Raw genomic sequence first — 18,373 nt, forward strand, 5'->3', positions numbered from 1 at the left:
CTCCTCTTTTTACTAATTTTTCTTTTAGATTTCCTCTTTAATTTGCGCAGATGCGTATTTGTTTTCCAAATCAAAACTTCATCTTGTACAATTCTCCTCCTTGTGATCAATTTTTTGTTTTAGATATTTCTCTTTTGCAAAAGTTTTTGCAGAAGCGTAGCTCTTTTTCTAAAATTTTGGTTAGAAACATGTATTCAATTCTATGGTTGCAGGCTGTATCTGCTCAATTAAATAGTTTGGCTGTTTGGCTCGTGACGAGATGTAGTTTTGTGGAATGAAGAATCTGCCGTGACTGAGAAATACTACTTCACTAAGAAAAAATCAGCAAGGTGTGGGAAAAGACTGGGATTTGTTTTTTTATTTTTTTTACTAATTTATTATTAATTAAATACTAATATCACATTAATTATGTATGAATCATGATAATAATATTAAATTTAAAATGAATTAGTTAATTATGTTAAATTTTGTTGTTAATACCCACGTTGTTACAAGTAATATCATGTATTATTAAATGTAAAGTATTAGTAATAATAATTTATTTATTCATTCGAGTTAAATTTAATTGTATTATAAATTTAATTTATAATTTTAACAATGAATGTATGAATAATGTGGTATAAATTTGATTCGTAATAATAATTGAACTTTAACTAAACGTAAATCTAGTGCCCATATCTTCACCCCTCAAAATAACATGTAAACAACAAAAATAGAATTCAATGTATAAATTCACAACAAATCAAAGCTTTAGAGCACCCGCATCGCTCCCTCAATGTGGGCTTGGTCTCATCTCGGCGAGATGAGACCGCATCGAGACAGTGATTCGGCACTCCCGTCGGGTCTCGTGGCCCTTTGCGGAGATGAAGCTGGCGAGCTCTGGTGTGAGGCGTGACGCCCACTTGAGGGCCGGCGAGTAGGCATCGTAATGCTGACGCAATAAATAATTTTTATAAAAAAATTGTTTTTCTGAAAAAAAAATTAAAATTTAAAATTTTTAAACGGTAAAAAAAAAACTTTTTTTATTCTATAAATACTCATATTACCTCTTCATTTTACACATAAACACATTATCTCTCATTTTTTTTCTTCTCATCACTGTCATATCATTTTTGTTTCCTCTCCAGTTTCTGCAAAAATGTCCGCTGACGGAAACTCCTTTGGCGAGGGCGGCTTTGACTTGAACGCGTTTGTCGATTGGGGGATTTTAAATTGTAATTTTCTAGTATTTTAAATTATATCTTTTTTATTTATATTTAAAGATTTTAATTATGTATTTTTTTTTATTTTTTAGGATTTTAAATTGTAATTTTCTTTTATTTAAGGAAGAGTGTTTTTATTAATTGAATTTGTTGGAAATAAAAAATGAAATTGAATGAATAGTTAAGGGATGCGATTGTTAAGAGATGGAGGGGTGCAAGTGTCTCTTAGTTAAGAGATGGGGTAAAAAGTGCAGTGGGTCCATGAATAGTGAAGAGATGAGACGCTATTGAGATAAGGATGTGGATGGCCTTATGAACACGAGCAATTGATTTCCTTCAACCGTCCTTCAAACCCATTAGGCATCATCAAACTTTACTGAATTGAAAAGTAGTTCACTCACCTAGCATAAACCTACTATAAATTGAGTTAATCTTAGAGTAAAAGCCAAAACTGATCCTGAACATATGCTCATTTTATGATTTTGGTTATAAACTTTATCTTTTGAATTTTTGTATTCTGAACCTTTTAAATCGGATCACCATTAGTCCTGGACTAACTGTTCCGTTAGTTTTTAACGGTCAACGGGTTTAATTCCGATTTTGACCAAATTAGACTGTTAATTATGATTTTTTACTCCCTAATTATTTTCTTTAAATTCTTCAAAATATAACAACGAAAATTCGTGAATAAGGCAATGCTGTCGCGGACGAATTCAACGCCGAAACCACCGCTGATTTCGCCTTCACCGCCACCTTCTTCAGCTTCCGATTCCTCAGCAGCTTCTCTCCGTCGGAATAGCCTAATTTGTAATTCTGCAGAAAAATTCGCCTCTTTCTCGCCCAATCGCGGCCGTAGCTCCATGAATTCACCAGATTCTGGCTGCTCCGCCGCTTCTCGCTCTGGCGTTGTAGTCGAATTTTTCATTTACTCCGCTGAATCGAATCGTAGGGTTTCGCGAAACTGCGGCATTCATCGTTGCTGCAAACTAATTTTAGATTAGTGCTGAAATTAAGAGAATAAATGTTTAGTTACTAATGAGGAAGTTTTTTGACTTGTACTGTTTAATGTTTAGTTACAGCGAAAATTCGTGAATAGGGCAACGCTGGCTCCTAATTATTTCCTTAATTATTCGTTGTTATATTTTGAAGAATTTAAAGAAAATAATTACGGAAATAATTAGGGAGTAAAAAATCATAATTAACAGTCTAATTTGGTCAAAATCGGGATTAAACCCGTTGACCGTTAAAAACTAACGAAACAGTTAGTCCATAACCAATTGTGACCCGATTTAAATGTTCAGGATGAAAAAATTTAAAAGATAAAATTTATGACCAAAATCATAAAATGGACATATATTCAGGACCAGGTTTAGTCTTTACTCTAATCTAAATAAACCAAGTGGTATAAGTTGAGATTTTGAGTTGTACGTGGTGTACTAGCTCTCAAAAATTAGGGGAAGGTTTTGCAATTAAGTATCGTCAATATTTAATGGCGATTACATTCACACTGTAGGGCTATTGCAACTATATTAAATATACATATTTTTGTGATGATATAAACTTTTGCACAGTAATACACATAAAATATTAAATATTTAATAATGTCATATAAAAGTAAAAGATTTTTTTTAATTCAGCGATTAACATATAAGTATTAGCATGGGATTAAGACGTGTCAAAATATGATTATTAGTGATTTTTTTTAATTTCATTTTCAATATTCCTGGTATCTAGAAATAAATATATAGTCCCGTACATGTGACTTGCTGGAAGAAAAGATGATTTTAATGAAAAAATAATAATAATTTTAGTGTTAAACCTACTACAATCTACATATGGAACCCCTCTTTCGTCATACCTCACCTATCATATGACGTTACATAGTATACTAATTATACAAAATCTCACATTCATTCTTCTAGCTCAGAATTGTGAACATGGTTCCAGCTCAAAAATAATGTTGGTTCAATGGTTGAGTATCTCTTTAATTATCATTGCTTAATTTTGGTTCTCTATTTTAGTATCTATTCATACACTGTGTCATAAAATTTCAATATCTATTCAGATTCCTTTCTCGAAAAAAAATCAATTTTCTAACACTATGACTTGTACCTATAAGTCAAAATTATAATACTCTCCATTGTAAATTTAACTTCGTTTTTTTACTTCAATTCAGAACTATGAGTATTCTTAGTAGTGATTTACTAGTACTATATTTTTAGCTATAATACATAACTTCAAATGCTCTTGAAAGTAATTTAGCATTAGCCAAGTTGTGAATTTTAGTATGATTTTTGCCTAAATTCACGATCAACCTATTTCGATTTGTGAATTTTGTGGCAAAATTGATGGTGAGTTTAAGAACATCAACATCATAAAATTCCTCTCTGAATGCCATAAATCTGTTTATTTGAAACGAAAGAGAATATTGCATACACAACGAGGATAAATTTATATCATTTGAACTCATTTTTTATAATCTTAATCATTTAATAAAGAGGAGGGTTGCTGGCTTATTTGGAAGAAAAGATATGGTTTTATTTTCAAGGGTGAGTGGAAATGTCCAGGAGAAATTAATGCACGTATTCTCACTATGGCCAAGAATGTGGAAGAAGCTAGATTGACAGACGTAGGAGACACGAGATTGTCCAGACTGCCTATGCTAGTGGGTTGGCGACCTCCGGCGCTTGATCATTTAAAATTGAATACTGATGCCTCCTTACAGAATGGGTCAGGTTATGCCTTTGGAGGAGGTCTGATTAGAGATGCAGCGGGATTATGGAGGTATGGCTTTGTTGTTAACATTGGAGTTTGTTCTATTCTAACTGTAGAGATTTGGTGCTTGTATCACAGCCTACATTTGGCCAAGTCTCTAGGTATCCGCAAGTTCTCTATAGTGAAGAAGATCTGTGGGTTACTCCAGGATTTCGATTTTGTGGCTCTGCAACATGTGCATCGAGAAGGGAACTTTGCTGCTGATTTTTTATATCTCATTATGCTTATTCTTATCATAGAGGTGTTCATAAGCTCGGAGCCCCTCCGTCGGGGTCCATAGCTGGATGCCACATGACAGACTAGGTGTTGCTTATATTCGTTGATTTTGCCTTTGTATTCGGGCCTTGCTTGCTTTTTTTTTAACAAAAAATAAATAAAGAGGAGGGTTGCAAAATTTATAATAATGAGGATAAAAATATCCAATCATGCAATATTTTATGGAGGGCGAAAAGTAAATGGTACTCCGATCCTTGTAATGCATTGTCAGAATAATAACAAAAATGATAAATTTAGTAAATTAAATAATGTTATATTCAGAAATAAGAAAAAGTCAATGAGTAATTTCGAATTAACACGTAGGAACCCCCTTTAAAAAGATATATGTGCAGTCATGTGATTAACACAACATGCTTTAAATCTTCACTTACAAAACAAAACCTTATTTCTTGACGCTAAATTTTAGGGTCGTTGCCGCGTTTCATCCTTTACCATCTTACATTCAATTACTACATACAACTCATACATACATATATCTATGATTATATATACACTTACATCAATTCAGTTTTATCTTCCACCTATAATTAATTTGTTTTCTCCATTGTTCAAATCATGCAGGTATACATGTGTCGGTATATATACTATCTACTTTAATTTCCTTCTCAAATAAATTTATATGCTACTATTATCTAATTAAGTGATCCTTGTTTTCATGTTGCAGCAAAAGATAGTTATAAAGATAAAGTTCAAATGCAAAAAATGCAGATCCAAGGCCATGACTATTGCTGCCATGACAGCAGGTGGTTGTAATTAATAGCACTATTTATTGATTAATTGATGTATTCTAAATTCTTTCATTCCTAACTGATTTTATTTATATATGTAAAGGTGTGTGCTCGGTGAAACTCGAAGGGGACGAGAAAGATCGGGTGGTGGTGATCGGAGAGGGAGTCGATGCAGTCGGAATGATAGTCTTGCTGAGGAAGAAAGTTGGTCATGCAACCCTTGAACTTGTTGCTGAATGCAAGGATTAGATATTTGAAATTGAAACCAATTTATACTTTTGATTATAAGAAAATAAAACAGCATTTTTACTTGTATATATGCATATTTACTGTACTCATTAACAAAAGGTGCATTTTTAGTGTTACTACCCTTTCTATTCTATGGACGGGTCATAAGATTTTCAAATAACTCTAGGATAAGTGGATTAAAATAAATAAAAAATACACCGAGAAAAAGATTGTATAATGATATTTATAGTTAAGAATAAATGTTAATTAAAATAAGTATTCGTAACATTATAAACAATACAAAACATTATACTAAATAATAACAAAAGGACAAATGTATTTCTTTCATCCCACTCTAAATGAAGCATTTCACATTTGGGAAATAAATTTAAAAAGTTTTAAATTCTGATATGAGTGAAAGTAAAATAAAATACAACAGAGGACAAATAGGAGATAATGATACTTATTTTTAAGAAATGTGTTCATTAGAATAACATACACAAATAAAGGAAAATGTGTGACTAAGAATTAAAAAGGAAATATACAATAAAACCTTTTTATGTATAAATAAGAATGTAATCAAATGCAAACTCCAAATATTGTGCAAACTCTAAATATTGTACAAACTCTAAACTAAGATCGGGACTGTTAGAAAATGTCAACAGATGACAAAAAAGTAGCAATAAAAAATGTCAACAATGTCAACAGTTGATGCTGTGTTGACATTTTTTGTTGCCGTTTGTTTGTCATCTATTGACATTTTCTAACGGTCTAAATATTGTATAAACTCTAAACTATAATCTGAAATGTTAGAAAATGTCAACATTGGACATTGGACTTTGATGATGGAGTTAGTAATGGTCTTATGAAAATTGTTTATCAAGGTAACAATAGGAACCATTACTTCAAAAGTTGTCTTGTGGTAAGAAAAAAAAATATTCCTCCAATTAGAGATATATTTAAAGAAATATATGACTCAGTAAATCAATATTTAAATACTTAATCTCCTTATTTGCAAGAAATGAATTGTTTAAAATATGAATGTAGAAGACCGCTTACAGTTAAATGCAAAGGTAATATGTGATTCTCTTCCAAAAACTCTTGCATACAATTATTGTTACTATGGTAACCAAAAATTATATGAAATTAATTTCATACTTTGTTGTTTTGCAAGTTTTAAGCCTCCAAAGAAGAAACTTAACAATGAAACAAAAAGACAATCAAATGTCATAACTGACATCAAAAGAATGGAAGCACATCTTACACAAGTGAACTCCTACTTCCTTTCATAAAACTGCTATCTACTCCCTCCGTCCCACATAATTTGGGACACTTTGACCGGACATGGGTTTTAAGAAATTTAATGAAAAGTGAGTTGAAAAAGTTAGAGGAACGTGGGTCCTACTTTTATATATTAGTTTTATAATTAAATGTGAGTAGGAATGAGTTAGGGGAATGTGGGGTCCACTACCAAAAATGGTAAAAGTGAAATGGGTCAAATTATGTGGGACGGCCCAAAATAGAAAACTGGGTCAAATTATGTGAGACGGAGGGAGTATTAAAATCAACAATTTCATATTAAATGCCTAATTAATATGATGGTGATTTCACATTTTTTGCTAGGATATAATCTGTGAAAGAAGGATATTGGAAGTGAAAAGGGGAAGGTCAAACAGATATTCTAAACAATAAGATAAAGCAATAAACAGAGTTATAACTCTAAACCAATCTTAAAATAAATATAAGCATAGAATGATAGCAAATTTAAAGAGAATGTAAAATACAGGGAAAAAACATGTGAATCAGAAAAAAAGAAATATTAGAGGGGATAAGCTCTAAATATCTATGTAGGGAATAAGCTATAAATCTGATTTGATGGAGAGAAGAAATAGGAAAAGAAAAGAACTACCTAAAACTCAAATTGCAAATTTTCAGTTGGTGAATGTTGTTGAGTGATTGAAGAATAAAGACAACAGGGTATTTATAGAGGGGTGGAAGCTGAGCATGCACTCTATAAAAACAATGCAAGTTCCCAAAATGACACAATGATGAGAAAGAACTTTCACATAACAAATACTCCATCAGATATATCAGATTATAAATTAAATTTAAATCTGAATAAAACTAAAAACAAGATGAAAGATAGTAAATGATAAAAATATCAAAAATTATAAATATTCAACATATTAAATAAATGGCCAATTTAAAGAGAGTAAGAGGAGACCTGAAAATTATTAGGGTAAAAGCAAAAAAAAACTAATGAAAAATTTAAAATAGATTAAATTAATATTATATATATTAAATATAATAAAAGTAAAAGTAAGAAACTTGAATGAAAATAAAATGCAACATTAAAAAAATAGTCTCTGACTTAACTAATTAATAAGTAATTATTGGACTTTAAATAAATACTATATATAATGTATAGAATCTACTCACTCCGTCTCGGAACAGGAGTCTTATTTAGTTATGATACGAGTTTTAAGAAATGTTAAGAAAAATTAGATGAATAAATTAGTGGAATATGGATCTTACTTATATATATATTAGTTTTATAATATAATGTGAGTGGAATAAGTTGGTGGAATGTGAGCCTACTTATCATTTATGGTAAAAGTGAAATAGGACTTTTATTGTGGGATGAACCGAAATCACAAAACATGTATTGTGGGACGGGGAAGTATATAATAAAACTAATAAATAAAAAACCTAAATGAAAATAAAATACAACAGAAAAAAAAAGAAATAAAAGGCCTATTAATGGGCCCTCTGTCTGACTTGCCCAATTAATAAGTTATTATTGGACTTTCTCCTATTAAAACGAACTATCTCTCACAGGAATATCAAAAGGAAGAACAGGAAATCCTAATAAGAGACCAGCCGCCTCTCTCATCGAACGAAATGGGAAGAGAAAGTGTCAGAACAATCATTACAGAAGGGCGCACATAGTTGATGCACGCGTGAGAAGCTCTACAACTCTACGACATGAAGAAAACGGTAGGAAGACAGAAGAACAAACAAAAAGGTAACAAAAATAATTAGATTGCATTTAATCTTAGTAATCTTAGAAGGTATAAATTACATCCATTCTAATACTTCCTTCGTCCCGCTTTAGAAGTCCTGGTTGAGTCTGACACATGTTTTAAGAAAGTGTTTGTGAGTGTGTAATAAATAAATGTTGTAGTAGAAGTTGAGACTCATTTTTAATTGAGTGTGTAATAATTAAATGTTATAGTTGTTAATTATGGAGCCTAAAATATCTCCTACCATGTTTAGGATTTGTTTTCTTGAAGTATATTTCCTTGTGATAGATTTATTCCTTAAAAGATATTTCCTTATGGAATATGTTTCCTAGTTTGACTAGAATTAGGGCTCTCTAGTTACTTATAAATAGAGGTGCTCCCTCATTGTTAAATCATCCTGAAATTATATAGTGAAATCCCTGGCTTGGCATCGCCCCCAGACGTAGATACACATTGTATCGAACTGGGTAAACAACTTCTTGTGTTCATTCTCTTTCATATTCGTGATTGCCTGTGTTTATTTCCCAACAACCGGTATCAAGAGCCTAGGGTTTAAGAGGCAGAAATCACAATGGGGATCGATGAGAAAATTGCTGTAGAGAAGTTCGATGGATCTGATTTCGGATTTTGGAAGATGCAGATTGAGGATTACCTGTACGGTAAAGATCTCTGGAAGCCTTTAAAAACCAAACCCGAAAAGATGGAACATGAGGAGTGGGAGCTGCTGGACAGAAAAGCGATGAGCGCGATTAGGCTATCGTTGTCCAAGGATGTGGCTTATCACACGACTGCAGCAAAGTCGACAAAGGAGATGATAAAGATCTTGGAGGACATGTATCAGAAACCATCAACGGCAAACAAGGTACATCTGATTAGACGATTGTTTAATTTTAGAATGCAAGAGGGAAAGCTGGTGCAACAACATCTCAACGAGTTCAACATGATTACTTCGCAACTGAACTCGGTTAATATAAAATTCGATGATGAAATTCGTGCCCTGATTTTACTATCGTCTCTGCCTGAGAGTTGGGCTGGCACAGTGACAGCAGTTACTGCTGCAGAGACAAAACTAACAGTTGACAGAGTAAGAGATCTGATGATTGGTGAGGAAGTTCGCCGGAGAGAATCAGGATCTTCTACTTCGGGATCAGCACTGAATACAGAACAGAGAGGCAGATCGAAGGGAAAGCAAAATCGTGGAAGATCAAATTCCAGAGGAAGGAGTCAATCCAAGAAGGATTTGGATAAAGTTAAATGCTGGAATTGTGATGAGTTTGGGCATTTTAGAAATCAATGTGAGGCACCGAAGAAGTATAAGAATAAGGATCAGAAGGACAAGAAGACAGCAAACGCTACCATGTCTGATGATGATGGCGAGGCGTTGGTCTTGAGCGTCAGTAGTCCGATGGAATCGTGGGTATTGGATTCTGGGGCGTCGTTTCACTCCTGCAGCAATGTGGAGATAATGGAAGACTACGTTTCTGGCGATTTTGGGAAGGTACATCTGGCTGATGACGAGCCCTTAGATATCGTGGGAAAGGGAAACGTGAAGGTAGTGACGTCCAATGGATCCGTAATAAAACTGAATGGAGTCAGACACATTCCTGGATTGCAGAGAAGTTTGATTTCGATTGGGCAGCTTGATGCAGAAGGTTACACCGTGACGTTTGGCTGCAACAATTGGAAGATTACCAAGGGAGCTATGATAGTAGCTCGAGGTAAGAAGGAGGGTACGTTGTATACCACAACTAACTCCAAAGATTGCATTGATATTGCAAGTGAGGCAAATAATGCAGATTTGTGGCACTGTCGTCTTGGCCACATGAGCGAGAAAGGGATGAAGATAATGTGCTCAAGAGGTTTACTGCCTGGCTTGAAAACTGTTGAAGTTGGCCTGTGCGAGGATTGCGTGTTTGGGAAACAGAAAAGGGTGAGTTTCTCAAGAGGAGGCAGAAAATTGAAGACACAGAAGTTGGAGATGGTCCACACTGATCTATGGGGACCAGCACCTGTGAAGTCCCTAGGAGGCTCTGAATATTATATGACTTTCATCGACGACTCTGCTCGAAAGCTATGGGTTTATTTTCTGAAGAGTAAATCCGATGCGTTTGACGCTTTCAGGAAATGGAAAGCCCTTGTTGAAACTGAAACCGGGCTGAAGGTGAAGTGTCTAAGATCCGATAATGGAGGAGAATATGAACTTGCAAAGTTCAAGGAATTCTGCGCCGAGAATGGAATCCGCATGGAGAAAACTGTGAAAGGAACTCCACAGCAGAATGGAATCGCAGAGCGCATGAACAGAACGTTGAATGAGCGAGCAAGATGCATGAGGTTGAAAAGTGGATTGCCAAAGAGTTTTTGGGCAGATGCAGTCAACACAGCTGCATTCCTAATTAATAGAGGTCCATCAGTTCCCTTGGAGTTTCGGATACCCGAGGAGGTTTGGACAGGAAAAGAGGTAAATCTATCTTTCCTACGCATCTTTGGTTGTGTTGCTTATGCTCATGTTAGTTCCGTTGAGAGAAGTAAGTTGGATGCTAAATCTATTAAGTGTACGTTCATTGGTTATGGAGGCGATGAGTTCGGTTATAGACTCTGGGATGAGCAGAACCGTAAGGTTATTCGCAGTAGAGATGTCATCTTCAATGAACAGGTATTGTACAAGGATAGATTGGAGGCGTCAAGTCCCAGCAGTTCTGAGTCACAAGTGGTCGAGCTAGACATCTCAAACTCGAGTGGGAGCAAGGAGAGTCAGAATGCTGAAGAGGTGCTTGAAGAAGAACCAAGCACTCCACCACCGACTATTCCGCTACTTAAATCGACTAGAGAGCGACGTGCACCTAATAGGTACTCGCCCTCTAATTTCTATTTGTTACTTACTTATGGTGGTGAGCCCGAGTGTTATGCAGAGGCAGGAGAAGGCCCTGATAAACGAAGGTGGAAAATTGCCATGGATGACGAGTTTGCCTCTCTTCTCCTAAATGGCACATGGGAGCTTGTGGAACTTCCTAAAGGGAAAAAGGCATTGCATTGCAAGTGGGTCTATCGAATCAAAGGTGAAGCTGATGGTAGCAAGCGCTACAAGGCTAGGCTGGTTGTCAAGGGATTTGAGCAACGATACGGTATTGATTATACAGAAGTGTTCACTACTGTTGTGAAACTAACTACTATTCGTTTAGTGTTGAGTATGGTAGTTGCAGAAAATCTATTGTTACATCAGATGGATGTAAAGACGGCATTCCTTCATGGTGATTTGGAGGATGAGTTGTACATGACACAGCCTGAAGGATTCATAGTAAAAGGAATGGAAAACCTTGTATGCAAGTTGAAGAAGAGCTTGTATGGTTTAAAGCAAGCTCCAAAGCAGTGGTACAAGAAGTTTGATGGATTCATGATGGAGATTGACTATAAAAGATGCTACGCTGACCATTGTTGTTACTACAAGAGGTTTGACAAGAGCTATCTTATTCTGTTATTATATGTTGATGATATGTTGATCGCAGGAGGTGATCAAAAGGAGATGGATAAGTTGAAAAGGCAATTGTCTGAACGATTCTCCATGAAAGATCTTGGAGAGGCTAATCAAATTTTGGGCATGAGAATCAAGCGTGACAAGGCGGCAGGAAAATTGTATCTTTCGCAAGCTGCTTACATTGGTAAGGTTTTGGAAAGATTCAACATGGATAATTCGAAGCCAGTAAGTGTGCCTTTGGGCAGTCACTTTAAGCTGTCGAATAAGGAGTCGCCGAGTACAAAAGAAGAACGTGCTGAAATGAAGAAAATTCCTTATGCTTCAGCAATTGGCAGTATTATGTATGCAATGGTGTGTACGAGGTCTGGTATTGCACAAGCAGTGGGAGTAGTGAGCCGGTTCATGGGTGATCCGGGCAAGCAACATTGGGAAGCAGTTAAATGGATCCTTCGATACTTGAGAGGTACTACAGAAAGCGTCTTATGTTTCAATGGCAAGAATGTCGAGCTGGCAGGTTATGTGGATGCAGACTTGGCGTCCAATGATCTTGATGGGAGAAGAAGCACAACCGGGTATGTATTTACTTATGGTGGTACTGCTATTTCATGGACTTCTAAGTTGCAGAAGACTGTTGCTTTGTCTACTACGGAGGCAGAATATGTAGCTGCGACAGAGGCAAGCAAGGAGATGGTGTGGTTGCAGAGTTTCTTAGATGAACTTGGGAAGGAGAACAAGAGTAGCATACTCTACAGTGATAGTCAGAGTGCTATTTTCTTGGCGAATAATCCAGCGTTTCATTCTAGGACAAAGCATGTGGAGTTGAAATATCATTACATCCGACACCTAGTGGAGATGAAAATCCTGCAACTTGTGAAGATACTTGGAAGTGAGAATCCTGCAGACATGTTTACTAAGGTGATGACCTTAGAGAAATTGAAGCTATGCATAGCTTCAATTGGCCTTGGAACTTGAAGAGAAGGTTAGGTGATGCTAAGCGGATGAAGGGATGAGATCACGAGGAAATGGTTGTTTAGGAGTTGTTAGTCTCCAAGTGGGAGATTGTTAATTATGGAGCCTAAAATATCTCCTACCATGTTTAGGATTTGTTTCCTTGAAGTATATTCCCTTGTGATAGATTTATTCCTTAAAAGATATTTCCTTATGGAATATGTTTCCTAGTTTGACTAGAATTAGGGCTCTCTAGTTACTTATAAATAGAGGTGCTCCCTCATTGTTAAATCATCCTGAAATTATATAGTGAAATCCCTGGCTTGGCATCGCCCCCAGACGTAGATACACATTGTATCGAACTGGGTAAACAACTTCTTGTGTTCATTCTCTTTCATATTCGTGATTGCCTGTGTTTATTTTCCAACAATAGTGGATATTGAGACCTGCTTTTAACACTTTTTTAAGTACTTACTTTGTAGATAATTTTTATTAGTTTATCCCAACTGGGACTCCTAAAGCGGGACACCCAAAATTGATCAACCGAGACTCCTAAAGCGGGACGGAGGGAGTAATAAACAATTCTTTACATATTTGTTAAAGTACAATTACTTTACACTAATCATGAGGCTACGATTAAGATTACTTTTCGAAGATTACCAATTCAATCATGATGTGCAGGAAATATTAGAAAAATATATACCAGTTCCAGATCAAGGATTACAGAATGAAGTTATGTTAGAGTTTTGAATACTAGAAATCACCTTTCAAGTGATTGAATACTATAATAACTCTTATTTTATTTTTCAATGAATAAAACAGATTATTTTTATTATAATGATGTTATGTTTTACATTTAATTATTGTTTTTACATATTTAAATGTTATAAGAAACGTAACAAGTCAAAGTCTTTGTTTTAGTAGATCGGTTGTAGCGACGTCCACTTTAAGATAACACGGTCAGTTCTGAACAAAGAAAAAAAGCAGAATTTCACAACCTAGATAGGCTTTGACTACCTATCGTGAAACAAGATTTTGTTATTCGAAACCTAGCTAGTTGGAATTTAATTATTCTATTAATAATAAATAAGTGTTTCTTGCTAAGTCCACACTTGAAATTAATAAGATGTTAATTAATTATGTCTATAGCAGACAGTAATTAATTAATGGACATTTCTATCTTAAGCACGAGAAATAAACATTTAAATAAAATGGAAATCCAGATTACTTGTAATTTCGAGTTTGGATGGGCAGTGCAATATTGTTACTGTAGTGGCTGATAACGATATTTCAATATAAGCTTGATTTAAATTGTGGGTTCAATTTAATTAGAAGAGCTAATTGGGGGAGGCCACATCCAAATCTCCATAGATCTCTGACTGAGCCCAATATATAATTTAATATAAATATGAGAATAAAGGAGAGACAGAAATCCTGAAGAGAGTGGGAGAGGGAAGAATCGGCGCCTCACAGAGAAGGGGGGCGAAATTTTTGTGTATGTAGTCATTGTCTCTCATTTATTCTCCTATTTATTAAGTTACATATTGGGTTCAGTCAGGGATTTATGGAGGTTTGGATGCAAAATACACCTATTAGGCTTTTACTAATTAAACTACACCTAGATTTGGATACAGGCCACACCTATTAGTTAAATGAACTTCAATTTAATTCAAGCCTAAAATAGAATATTTTTATCAGCCTCTACATTAATAATATTGACTTACCTATCTAAATCCAAAATTATAAGTAATTCGGATTTCCTCTTTTAATTAATTATTTCTCGCGCTTAAGATATAAATGTTTATTAATTAATTAATCTATGCTATTAACTTAATTAATTATTCCCCACGCCTCATAATAAGAGTCACATTTTGTCATTTCAGTCTGCCCCACAATAAGAGTCACCTTTCACTTTTACCGTAAATGGTAAACAGATATTACATTCCACTAACTCACTTCACTCATATTTTATTATAAAATCAATATAAAAAAGTAGACCTCGTATTTCATTAACTTTTTCCATCGTTCTTTATATTTCTTCATATCTTATTTACTTTAAAAGTGGACTTAGCAAGAAAAGTTTGTTTATTATTCATGGAATAAAATTCCAACTAACTAGGTTATAAATAATAAAACTTTATTTCAAGCTCCTCTTGAAGACATTATCAAAAAAGACTCACTGGGCGTGATTCAATACAATATCAATTCTAGCACCGCTAGATATTAATAACCATTACTCAAAATACCAGAATTCTTGGGTTGCAAAAACCCTGCACCATGTGATAAATCAAAGCAATGCATAATCAATAACGTATGCTCAAAGCTAAAAATATTGATTAAGAAATATTAAATTTATCAAGATCTCGTCTTTTAGTAAATAGCAAAAAGGCTTGACTCGCTGTTACATCCTTTCAGTGCTATACCAATATGCTCATCACTCTCCCCCACCTCTGTCTGGGGAGTTTCTAACTCTGGCTCTTCCTCTCCTACTGCCCTAGATGTGAGGTCCAAATCCTCAACAATCGTGGCAGTATCATCTTCCCTCTGATTTACTCCATCCAAAATTATCTGAAATTCATCATCAGTCATTAAGCCTTGTTTCTTGGTCGTCTCATTCAAATCTATCTCTTCCCTTGCTACTTCTTGAGGAATGGGTTCCGCTGTTGGCGTTTTCTCTGGTTTGTTAAGGATTAGAAAAATGTACGGATTTATATTGTAATCTTTCACAATAAGTAGTCAATGTCTATCTAGGTTATAAAATACTTCCTCCGTCTCATTCAAGATGATCAAGATGGCCACTCTCCAATTTTGAAAATAACCTCCCCTCTCCCCACTCCTCATTAAAATATTCAACTACATTTTTTCTCTCTACTTTATTCCACCTAACAATACTATCTCGTGCCACTAAAGAATGTGGTCATCTTGAATAGGACAGAAGGAGTACTATTTTCCTTTATTTAGAACTGACCGTGTTAGTTTAAAGTGAATGGCACCCTCGACCAGTATACTAAAACAAAGACCCAGACATGTTTTATTTCTTATACATTTAAATATACAAAACAACCATTAAATATAAAAACATAACATCATTATGAAAAAATAATCTGTTTTATTTATTGAAAAATAAAATAAGAGTTTTTACGACAACACAACTCTAACACCCACAACTGCCACTTTATAGTATAGATAAGGATTCCAGTAAAAGTAATGGTACAATTTTTGAGGATGCTGTGAAAAGATCTGAGAAATATCTGAACTGAATGTAAACTTCACAGATGCATGTTTTTATCTGTAATGCTACTGATAAATTAATGTAGAATTCTAGAGAGGGCAGGATTCAAGGTAAGTGGGTGTTGTAAAGACGGCTCCATATGTCGATAAGCGTCGCGCATCTGCATCACTCTAAGTTGCATATCCTGGAATAGAGGATTCTCTAGTATACAGGAGATCTGCTCCCCAAGTGATGGGTCCAAAGAGAAATTTACAAGGGCTTCTGCAGCATCGTCTCTCAGCACATCATCCTCGGCTTCTAGCATACTGATGAGCCGTTGTATAGCTCCAGAATTAGCGAGAACTGCACGATCAGCCTTGTTTTGGCTCAACTGAGCAACAGCTCCAGCAGCTTTCTCTCTAACATAAAAAGTTCTCATCCCCCAAAAGCTCAACTAAGATTGGGATCACACAAGAGTTGTTCCGTACTGCAGGAGATGAGTACTTGTAACTCGACAAATCCCATATAACACCAACAGCTGCAGCTTTAGCTCTGGCATCGCCTCCTCTAAGACTCCTGATCAAGTTTTCAACAATTTCCACTGCATTCTCTTCATTAACAGCTAATACACATAATACATCCTCTGCAACTTCCTTGCCAGCAGGATCAGAGCCGCAAAGAAGCTCAGCGTACAAAGGAATAGCTCCTGCTTGAGCAATAGGTCTGATGAAATCGACATGAGAAGAGATTACACCAAGTGAAATACCAGCCACCACTTTCGCTGTGGCATTTCCCTCTGAGTAAATGCATGAGCACTGATACAATGCCCACATCCACAAGTGCACGACATGCTCTTTTAATCAATCCGAGTAAGCCAATTGCCTGAGAAGCCCTAGTTCTAGAACTCATGCTGCCATGACTAGCAGCTTCAAAAGAAGATCGACTCTCCTTGAATTCCAAAGAAACTTCCTAACCTCCCTTACAAGAGCCAATGAACTCAAGATTTCCAACAGAATCAGCTTAAACTCGCCCGAGCTAGTTTCAAGCATAGCAAGAACGGTTTCCAATCCAACATGGCTAGCCAAGCTCACGCGATTTGGGATCCAGAATGTTACAACGCTTCGGAGGCACTTCAACAAAGCCATCTGGAAACCCCCATCATAATTTGGCAACAGTCTCAGTAGTATAGGGATGGCACCTGATTGACCTATAAGATGTGCCATTTCACCTTGAGAAGTAATACATGTCAAGCAGCAAGCTGATGCTTCTTGAACATTTGCACTTGAGTTACGGTGAGGGCTTCCGAGAAGCTCTAATAACATTGGCACAGTACGTACCAATATAATTTCAGGTGAGTGTTTCGACATCCTTGCAAGCTTGATCAAAGCTTGAATTTACGAGTGTCATTCTCATCCGCAATCGCTTTAGCAAAGAGACGGAACAATACGTCCCAGTCTCTGCTGTTGGAACTCTCTGCTCCCTTGCCTACTGACCTCTCCATCTATGAGTATTGCCAGAATTTTCACTAAACAAAACAGTTTCAGAAGCGAAAAGGTCTGCTTTGGGAGAAACAATCAAGCAAAAGGGGAATTCCTATTAAGGAACCACCAAAACTCTGTCCCCTATGAGGTATACGATCGGTAGCACATTTACTAAAGCTCTCAACATTTACATAAGCATTGAAACGAAGAAAATCTTGAGTACATCAAATCATAAGCCGATAAAGAGGACATCACGAAAGAAAAGTCTATAATTTCATTCATAAGAAATGAGATTGGGCAATAATCGAATAACCTCCCCAAACCCTAATCTCTTATCACCTTCATCCAGACAAAAACAATAGGGATTCTGATAAAGGCAAGGGTAGATTGTGATTGAGATGGAAAAGGAAAACGAAAATACTTAGCTCGATTCACAACAACCGAAGTTTAATCGTTTTTAGCAGCATCCTCCCTTCTCCATCGGAGCATAGAATCTAGAAATGGAGAGGTGTAAGAAGAGTAGAAATGGAGAAGACTGCTTTCAATTCCATTTAGGTTAAATGGTTTTTGAGGCATTACAGATGGGCCGTTTTAAGCCCATCTATTTATTATATATTGGGCCCTATTTTTTTTGTCAATTTTGATATATTCGCAAATTTAATTTCTACTAAACTATTCCACCTTACAACATAGTAGTACTACTTAATAATAAATAGTTTTGTCATATTTTTCATCACTTTCTTCATTTACAGTATTATTGATACCTGAAAAATATATGAAGTTGGTTTGAGATCTTAAAAGGGATATTCCCTAGTTCCTCCTTTCCATAATAGTTTGCATTTTTGGTTGGACACGGATTTTAATGAACAATTGGAAAGTAAGAACTAAGAAAGATGTAGAAAGAAAAAGTAACGAGAGTTTGTTAATTGATAATGGGTATCACCCTCATTTGAGATAAAAGAATTTTCAAAATTAAAAAATGCATACTCTTATGGGACGAACCAAAAACAAGAGAATGCATATTCTTAT

General features: G+C 35.4%; 1 pseudogene; it reads right to left on the reverse strand.

The window, feature by feature from the left end:
• Positions 1–15,741: 15,741 nt before the first annotated feature.
• LOC121759267 lies at positions 15,742–17,869 on the reverse strand (annotated as a pseudogene).
• Between the last annotated feature and the right edge of the window lie 504 nt (positions 17,870–18,373).

Source organism: Salvia splendens, chromosome 12 (assembly GCF_004379255.2).
Source record: "Salvia splendens isolate huo1 chromosome 12, SspV2, whole genome shotgun sequence".
Classification (NCBI taxonomy): Eukaryota; Viridiplantae; Streptophyta; class Magnoliopsida; order Lamiales; family Lamiaceae; genus Salvia; species Salvia splendens.